This window comes from Desmodus rotundus, chromosome 10 (assembly GCF_022682495.2).
Source record: "Desmodus rotundus isolate HL8 chromosome 10, HLdesRot8A.1, whole genome shotgun sequence".
Classification (NCBI taxonomy): domain Eukaryota; kingdom Metazoa; phylum Chordata; class Mammalia; order Chiroptera; family Phyllostomidae; genus Desmodus; species Desmodus rotundus.
In genome coordinates, this window is record NC_071396.1 from 37,542,419 (window position 1) to 37,549,720 (window position 7,302).

The 7,302-nt window shown below is 44.9% G+C and overlaps 1 protein-coding gene across 4 annotated transcripts in view; it reads right to left on the reverse strand.

The window, feature by feature from the left end:
• Positions 1-5,414, reverse strand: part of ZFAND6 (zinc finger AN1-type containing 6) — a 44,026-nt gene extending 38,612 nt beyond the window's left edge. The window contains exon 1 of one of the 4 annotated variants that reach the window (XM_053912540.2): positions 5,259-5,414. The gene's annotated coding sequence lies outside the window, so the exon portion shown is untranslated. Of the gene's footprint in view, positions 1-4,431; positions 5,026-5,095; positions 5,202-5,258 lie in introns of those variants that run through there. The other 3 variants (XM_053912541.2, XM_053912542.2, XM_045196477.3) reach the window with 3 other exon arrangements.
• Positions 5,415-7,302: the final 1,888 nt, after the last annotated feature.

The window sequence follows — 7,302 nt, forward strand, 5'->3', positions numbered from 1 at the left end:
CCCAGCCCTTCTGGACCTTACAACTCAGATGCACGGGTCCAAGGCAGTAATCGGCTGGAAGGTGGGGGTGAAGCTAAAACTGTTTGCAAGGCAAATTTTACAAAAAAGTTACAAAAGAAATTCAGTGTGTCATCACTTTTTTTTTTAAAACATGTCTAACAGATTGGAAAAGCTACAGAAATTCCCCAAACACACTCAGTACCGACACTAAACTTAAATGTTTCATCTTCAGAGAGACATTCTCAGAACATTTAGCACACGACAGTTCTTTTCTTCCTGGCACTTGAGAAAATCTGAAAATTCTTTACTCCTTGGTTTGCTAATGGCCTGTGCGTCCCAACAGACTGTAAAGTCCATGAAAGCACAGACCCGGATACGGTTCGTCACTGTCCACTTAGCACAGTTTCCAGTCAGCATGGGACAGTGGCTGAAAGAAGGCAAACTGCACTGCCCAGATTTTAAATAAAGCAAAAATGTCACATGTCAAAATTTAAGAAACATAGCTAACACGATGCTCAAAGGAAAATTTAATGGCTTGAAAATATTTTTCATTATGACATAAAACATTAAATGTAGGAACAATACAATTAGTATTTTTAAATTAAAAATTCAAAACCAAACCAACCTGATGACCCTGGAAAATCAAATGAAAACCTTGAGGACTAACAAAGCAATAAGCAAAAATCTGGGGAGAAAAACAGAAGGGGGAGACTTAGAAAAAGAAAATGACAGCACATTATTCCCAGTTAGTAAAACAATGTGCACCGGAATCAAATCATTGGTACTAAGTGAAAGGTAAAAAAAAACCCAAGTATATATGCATTTTGTATATGAGGAAGGTAGCTTTATCTCAAGAGAACGAGAGAGAGATTTTCTAAATAGGTCTGAAATAACTATTAAAAATTAAAAAAACAAGTTATTTCACTTTTATATATTATGTCAAATTAAATCCCAGATGAACATAAAAAGATGGATGTGAAAAATGAAACCAGAAAAGCACTGGAAGAAAAGTTATCTGGGTAGAAGAATCTATTAGATATGAAAGTAAAGTGGAAGCCATAAAAAGAAAGTATTAACCTAAATTTCTTAAAAGGTGAAAACTCTTTCGTGGTTAAAAAAAGACTGTAAGCAAACAAAAGGCAAACAAAGAGCCAGGGAAGATATTTGCAGTACATGGCAAAGGGCTGCTATCCGACAAATATGAAAGGCTAAAACAGTAACGGAAATATGAACCACCACCTGAAAGGAGCAAAAGACAAGACTACGAGATGTCCAACACCCCATCTCTATTCATCATCATAATTAAGAAACAATACATTTTATGAAGGGGGAAGGAAAGCAGGAAAGAAAATACTCAGGGTTGGTAAACACATGCAGGAAATGTGCATTAGCTTTTTTTTTTTGGTCAAACTTTATAATGATTTGGTCACCTTTATACTATAATGTTGATCAAACTTTTAAGACAAGATCTGGCTATATTTATAAAAAGACAAAAAATGTTCACATGCTGTAACTCAGCAATTTAAAGACCGATTAAATCCTAAAGAAATGAGAAACACAGAAGAGTGGGCTCCGAAGGCCATCTTCACAGCACACCGTTAACAAGGGAAAAAGGATAAAGCAAACTCAAGTTACCCACAGAGGCAACCTGTCATTAAAGCACTCTACTGAGACGAAATAGAATGCACCCTTTACAAACCATATTCTTCATATATATGGGGATCTAATGATAAATGTAATTCGCATTCACACAGGGATAGAGACAATAACGAAATACACCATTTCAGGTGACAGGTTCTATAAAGCAATGAAGCGGCCAGGGAAGGTGGTCGGCAAAGGCACTGCTGGAGGAGTGACATCCGAGCAGAAATATGCCTCTTCGGGGCAGAAGGGGCAACATTAACATTAAGGGAATAAGCGTGGCATGCTCATGCAGAGGTGGGCGTGTTGGGGGGGTGGTAGGAGACCCGTTTATGAAGCTGGCAGGACCAGGTTGTCGAGAGCAGAGCCATCCACTCAGTTGCCCCACGTCCCTCGTGGCTACTGTGCATCTGAAACAAGGCTAGTCCGAGGTGTGCTTTAAGCGGGAAATACACATCGGGTATGACGACAGCCTCCATAAAGAAAAGTAAAGTATCTCATCAAAAATTTCTTATACGGATTACTTGTTGAAATCACCATATTTTTGGTTAGGCAAAATATATTTCATCTGCTTCTCTCTCTTTTTGTAAATGTGGCTATCAGAGAAGTTTAAATTACTTACGTGGCTCCCATTGTATTTCCACTGGACATTGCTGGTCAAGGGTATAATTGCCACAGTAAAAAGTTAAAATTTAATTTGTCTATTGAGATGGATCATATTTGAGATAAGCTTTGAAGGTAGAGGCCGCCCAATAATGTGTAAATTCAACTTATAATCATTTAGGGTATGAAAAATACACACAAACACAAAGCCAGGGGGTACACTTGCCAAAATATTAACAACGGTTATTACTTCTTTATAATTTTGTATTCCTTCTTCAAGTAAAAAACAAACAAACAAAAAAACCCACACACATTGCCCTTATAATCAAATACAAAAATGAGGTTTTTAAAAGCAGAACAAAACAGCCCTGCCAAAACAAGGCATCCTGATTGTCTGTCTGCAAGTCACACACACTGTTAAGAACAATTCAAATCACCTCTCTTCCCAGGCCTTCAAATACAAACAGGTTATTCAAAGCTATGCATCAACTCACATTACTTCCATACACACCCCATTTGCAGGAAATTAATGCTGCTCCCTTACTTGTCACAGCATCGCAGTCAGCACTGTAAATAAAGACTGCTCCACAGGCTCACCGTGGGGCACTTCCAAATGTGAGGCTATGGGAGTAAAAAGCACTTAAATGTGTGGTTAACATATCCTGATAAATACCCACCACATACCTTTCTCCAAAACTGTTCCAAAGGACACACCTAATCCTTTTCCTTAAACACCCTGCCATTTGAGAGATGCTTTCCTTAACTATGGTCAGCAAAACTGGAAGGATAGACTCGGACAGGTTTCTTTCACGTGAGTATGTTGAGGCACAAGAGAAATGGGAAGGACAGGCACACCTCGTTCTATTAACTGAAGGCAAGACCCTCCACCTGCAAAAAGATGATGACTGGCTTTACTGCGATACCTGCTTTGTCATGGTGGCCTGAAGCGGAACCCACAGTCTCCGACGCATGCCTGTATTTTGCCCAATTACACAAGGTGGGAGAGGGGAACACAGTGATTTATGTCACATACAATCAAGTAGGTTTTTTCTACTGTATGTATTTTTACTTTGAAAAAGAAGATCACAAACAGTGCCAGACTTCTTACTATGTGATTTCAAAGGAAAAGATTCGTCATATAGAGATGAACAAGGAATCTTGGTTTCTTGTGCAAATGTTGAAAAACTATGACCTGAACTAAGCATTAGGGTTATAAATCTTCCATGAAGACATGAAAGAGAATCCTAAAATTTCATGCATCTTCCTTCTAGTATTTCAAATTATTTCACCCCAGACTACCTAAAACATCCTCATGCAGTATACACTGCGCACTCCAGAGTGGCTGCCGCACTTGTGCCCAGAAGGCAAGGAAGAAGGAATGTTCTTGGGGTACAGTTGTTGACAGCAAAACAAAATCAAAAACACGATCAGTGAAATGAATGGACTACAGTCACACACTATTTTTATAAAGCTCCAAGGAAAAGCAAACCAAAACATTTGCAAATATATGTGATGAAACTTTTTTTTTTAAGGCAAGGGAACGATAAATACAAAATCTGCCAGACTAGACCGATCAATTACCTGGATGAGGAGAGGCAGGACCGAGAAGAAACACACAGGCAGATGCCAGTTTTGGTGATGCTTCAGTTTGGGGGAACAGTCATGGATTTTTACTACATTTTACCTCTTTTTACTGTATTGTTATACATTCTTCTGTGGTATTAAATATACTTTTGAATACTTTTTTTCTGGCTTTATTGCGGTACACCTAACATAGAATAAACTGTACATAGAGTTGAAGATGTGATCAGTTCTGACGCAAGGAAATTATCTCCGCAATCAATATGACAAGTCCATTAACCCCTGAATTTCCTTCTGTATCTTTGTGATCCCTGCCTCCCTGATACATTATTTTTTTAATTTTTACAACAGATTTTAATTACAGAATAGTAGCCACTGTATTCCTAGGGCCATCATCCTTTTTTAAAATATTAATGTTTAAGTCCACCAATAGTAAGTAGCATTGATTGAAAGAAATAGAGTTAAAAAACCACCTCTTTGGGAAATTTAAACGGGCATGTTCGGCAGAAAGAGAACTCCCACCCCCCCAGCCCCGAAAACCTGGATTAGGAGGAGTAAACTCGGCAAGTGCCCCAAAACTGGTAACGTAATAATGACATAACTAACCTTAAAATGCAAAGTTCATGGTACTTCAGTGTGGTGCCGCTCTGTGAGGCACATAAATGCAGCCACTGTGCTGCACACCTGAGACTAATACTGTACGCCAGCTACTTTAATTTAAAAAGAAAAAAAAAAACTTTTTCGGCAGTTTATGATATTTCACGTTTAAAAAGCAAACCCCGAATTTGATTTCAAAGCGGAACTGAAGCCGAGTCTTAGGGCAGGCAAACCACTGAGGACCGCTGCGTTCCCACCGCCAGGCAACTGTACACAGAAATGCGGTGGGGGGCGCCGCCCGCGCCTCCACTAGGTCACGACCCGCAACAACTTTCTGGTCGTGAAACCAATCACGACGGGGCGTTTCGGCGGCGCGGCTGTACCCCCTCAGTTCGAAACAAAGTTCAAGTCACTTCACACACAACCGTCCTCCGCACCTGTCTACGCGGGCGGACGCAGACCTGAAACTACGACGACGTCAAAGGGGAGAAAAGAAGCAGAAGCCATGGACGGGAGCGGGACCAACTCGGGCCCCTTCCCTTCCGCAAGTACGGCAGGTGGGCAGGTCCCGGAAACACTGGCATGCAGCTCGGTGATAGGGGCGCCCCGATCCCCCGCCCGCCAACCGCCGGGAATGCGACCGCCGGGGTCCCGTCCGGTGCCCCCCCCCCACCTCACCCACAGCTCCGGGACCCACGGCCTCGGCCCTCAGAGGACGCCCGGCCCAGCCGCCACCTGCCGCCCACCGTCCGCTTCCGGTCGCCGCGGGAGGGCCGGGCCGCGCCTCACGAAGGGGGAGGGGCGGGGGAGCCGGTGCCGCTCAAGCCGCTCCTCACCTCGCCTGGCGGCGGCTCTCTCCGCCGGACGCGCTGCCCGCCGCAGGTCGCCGCCGGTGAATGGGGACAGGTGAGGCAGCCAAACTCCGCTCGCTCCGGCCCCCTCACCGCCGCAGCCGGCCTCTCGTCCGCTGTTTAGTAAACTTTTCTGTTTGGTTGTTCGGCCTGTGACGCGGCACGGGAAGCCCTCCCGATTGGCCAGTGCCTGGCGCTGACGCGGCGCCCCGCCCACCACAGCCTAATTATTACAGGCCCGATAGCCCGCAGGCGGAGAGCCGGGGGCGGGGCCAGAGCCCAAGGCGCACGGCAATTGGCTGTATCCCGACAGGGGCGGAGCACCGTGTGACAGCCTCCTCCTTCTCCTCCTCCCTCCTTCGAGGCTGTCCCGCCCTCGAGCTCCCCAGCCTCTAGCCCTGGCTTCTCCCAGTCGCGGCTGTGGGAGTGAGGTTCGGGGGTCTTGTGAACAATGGAAGGGGCTGGGGAGTTGGTGCAGGTACCTTTGCCATCGCTCAGGGCCTGGAGTATTTCTCCTGAGGACTGAAGCTCCAGGAAGAGTCACGCTCCACCTGCCAGTTGTGCAACAGGGATTCCGAGTGGGATTCCCCCAGGTACAGCCCAGGACCCCAGACCGTGCAAAGTCAAAACTCGGGGTGCGCCCCGGAGGGCAGGGCGCTGCCTGGTCTGAAGCCAAAGCTGTCAGAGAAGAGCCAGCCCGGAAGCGCACGTGCACACCTGTGTCGCACACTCGGGCAGGGCACAGGCGCCCCACAGCTTACTCTCTGCACCTCCCAGCAGATCGAGGTGGGGGAAAATGAGGACAATGGCTCCCCAAGTGTCCCCACCTTCCGTCTTAGCGCAAGCAACATGTGCAAGGTCAAGTTGGAGGTCATTTCATTGTTACCCTGAGTGAGCGCCAACAGGTAGGAGGAGGACCGAATACCTCGAGGATCCCATCTTTATTTTTAAATTCATGTTTTGTTAATTTTTAACTTTTTGCATCCATGTTGATAACTAAAAATATGGTATTAAATTGCCATTCATCTTAATTACCGAGCTTTTTGGTGTTCCTTTGAATGTTCAGCTGTTAAGATCTCACTACCCTCATCCTTAGGTAGGTCTTGCTTGGGGAGACAGGTTTCCACAGTACTGAGAGTGGAGAGGTCAGGTCTTGTGCAGGAGGCCTTGGGGACAAGAAGCAGTTGACTGCAGAGAAGACACAGGCCAGAAATAAATCCTCAGAGAGGAGGTGGCTTTGGCACTAAAGAGTGCATAAGGCTTATTTAGCCTTGCTGAAAACCAGAAGAATTTCCTGCTCTGCTAAAAAGACTGGAAAAGGCAGAGGGAGTTTGACACACAGATGCCCCAGGGGCATGGTGAGGAATTCCTGTGTGAAGTTGATGTAAGCAATACTAGCCCAGGCCTAAAAACATTGAGATGTGTTTATTTAAAGGGCATACAAATTTAAATTAAAAAAACCTACAAACAATGGACCAACCCAACAAAATAGGGTTCTGCCCAAGGATGTCCTCTCTGCTAATGGAGACCAGGTTATAATGGAATTTTAGGTTCAGTTACTGCAGGTCTGAAAGGCCAAAAATCACAACTGCTTCATGCGCCATGGGAATGATTTGGGGCAGGTTGTGTAAGTTCTCTGTGTTTCTGTTCATTGTTAAACTGGAGAGGATATTTTCTTCACTAGGTTGATTAAAGGAAAAACAGTTCATGCAAGAGTGCTTAGCACACTGTCTAGCACAAAACAAGTATCAGTAAACAGTACTTATAAATGCTACCCAACTAGTTTCTGATCCAGTCATGGCTAAAAGTAGGTGCTCTTCTGCAATAGGGAAATGGGCAAGGACACCCACAATCAGCAAGCAGCCAACAGTAACTGGCCAGCAAGGTATTAAAGATGCTCAACGTAGCTGGTAAGCAAAGAAACACAGAGTGAAACAGCAGCAGGACATCATGTGTTGCCTCCAGAAAGAGAATGTGACTTCAGTGATGCTGAAAGCTGCAAGGACACAGTGAAACGGGAACCCTCAGC